Here is a 2,368-nt window from a genome sequence, read left to right as displayed (position 1 = left end):
CAAAACCATTGTCAAAATTTCATAAATCACTTACTGACATTATAACCTTACCACCTTCAACAAATCCCTGCCAAATTTGGTGATTGTTTTGACTCTGATAATTACAATGTTTGTCAGATTCCAGAAGTGCAATGATTATACTTTTTACTTTTGTTGTGTCTTGTTAGCTTTACTCTTTCATGGCAAATTATAGATCAGCTTCAATTTTTCCATATTGTCTTAGGCCATATGGTGTATAAATATTATTTTGTAATTTAGCAAAGGACCTCAGAAGGAAAAGCAAAACACTTAAATAGCTGTTGTTGAGTCTGTATTTTTAAAACGAAGTCTATAAGAATAAAAATTGCTTCTTCTTCACTAAAAATTCCCATGGTACAAATATGACAGTAACTCATGAAAAACGAAGACACTATTCCTTTGCAAAGAAAGGGAAATGATATCCATTCGCTCATTCATTCATTTGACATTTATTGAGAATTTACAGGTGCAAAACACCTATATGATAATGTACATTATATTCCACGTCCTTCACCTTCAACCTTGACACTGTCTTCTGTAAATGTGGAAAACATATCAAATATTAATTCCCTGTGTTCGAAAGAACATTTAAGGATATTTAAAGACTAAATTACCTCATAGAAAATCTAAAGCTTGTTCTTGATGTATATGAACACATATACGTTTTTTTCTTTTTGATTAAAAATTATTTACACATCTGTGCTCAGGATTAAGGATAATGAAATTCAACCACAAAAATGATTAAATAATATATAATTGTAGTGCTGGAATTTATCAGTTTAGAGTGGTTGCCTCCATATTCTCCTTTCCTTTGATCTTGTAGACGTTATTGTTATTGACTGGAAATGTCTCAGTATTTTTGCTCAGTGGAATGTGCTTTGACAGATTAATTATATGTTATCAGGCAGTTGAAGATCAACTAAAGATATGTGGACACAAGAGGGATGCTGATGTCTTTGAGCTATTCCTTTCTAAGAAGTAAGTGTATTTTATGTAAGAAATAGAAGGGCATCACTATATACATATATAATACATATATATATAAACATATATATATATACATATATATATACACACACACACACACATATATATAATATTTCATAGATTTATATGTTCTTTTCCAGTGCCCCCTCCCAAGGACTGGATGAGCAAGTACCACACTCTAATTACTTTACCACTCATTAGAGTCACAGTTTTCATTGGAGAGGCAGCATATTGGAATGGATAAGAACAAAGATTATGGAGCCAAGCTAAATTTGAATCCCAGCTCTATCTCTTCCAGCTGGGTGACCTTGGGCATCTAATAAACCTTCCTGTTAAGGCTGTCAGATTTAGCAAACAAAAAATATAGAATGTCCAGTTACATGTGAATTTCAGAAAAACAAAGGAAGATAATTTTTTTAGTATAATTATGCCCCACACCACATTGGGACATTTGTTGTTGCTCTGAAATTCTCAAAGTGGGTATCATGTATTTTATCTGAGTACCCTATTGCCTGCATATGTACAACTATACTGTCTGCTTCACAGAGTTCTTGTGAGGATTAGGTGAGTTCATAGAAGGTAGGCGAGGGCCTGGATGCAGTAAACACTCAATGAGCTTTAGTGCAGTTAGTATTATTACTATTATTAGTGATAATAATGACTCATTATACCCCTATACTATAATAGCAACAACCCCTATAATCCCTAGCTAACAACCCCTATACTAATTTTACTGGTAAATAGAAAAACCTCTTCCTTATATAACAACCCCCTTTGATCCCACTCCAACTCCCCAAGGTGGCAGACAGCAAAATGGGTTCTTCCTCTACAGAATAGTCACCGTGCCTGAGACATAACCCAGGTGGAAGAGGAAGAGGTGGTTATGGGTTGCATTGGACTCTGACTCCACAGTTTTTACAAACCAACAAGTGATACCTGTGCAGTCACAACTCGTATTTTAATAACAATGACCCTATTCCTATTTTTTTCTCCCTTCATGCTTTTTAATTTCTATGAATTCTATGAATTATTTTAAAATAGGCTTGATATATTTCTACTTATATGTAATCTGTGGAACTCAGTTACTTTTTAAATAAAATGTCTTACTTTATCAATGAAGTTAATCACTTTACCTCTGTTGATTGAAGGACATCCTTTATTAGTAAATATATTTCTTTTGTTATATATAAATACTTTTTAGTTTATTAGTACAGAGAAAGATATTTATCTTTGTAATGGCCCTGAATCTCTTGGTAGTAAGGGAATAAATAGCTGACCAATTTAAGATTTTAAAATAATATATATTTCAGAATGGAACAGGTATGGTAGATAATTCTGACACACTTAAGGTCATAGATAGATA

General features: G+C 32.8%; 1 protein-coding gene across 1 annotated transcript in view; it reads left to right on the top strand.

Moving 5' to 3' along the window:
• The first annotated feature begins 925 nt into the window (after nt 1-925).
• The window catches only part of LRRC72 (leucine rich repeat containing 72), a 39,174-nt gene continuing 37,731 nt past the window's right edge, over nt 926-2,368 (top strand). Inside the window, exon 1 of the mRNA XM_011364546.2 lies at nt 926-996. The gene's annotated coding sequence lies outside the window, so the exon portion shown is untranslated. The remainder of the gene's footprint in view (nt 997-2,368) is intronic.

This window comes from Pteropus vampyrus, unplaced genomic scaffold, assembly GCF_000151845.1.
Source record: "Pteropus vampyrus isolate Shadow unplaced genomic scaffold, Pvam_2.0 Scaffold4, whole genome shotgun sequence".
NCBI lineage: Eukaryota > Metazoa > Chordata > Mammalia > Chiroptera > Pteropodidae > Pteropus > Pteropus vampyrus.
Note: the sequence above shows the minus strand (reverse complement) of the source record. Positions and strands in the feature narration are given on the sequence as shown.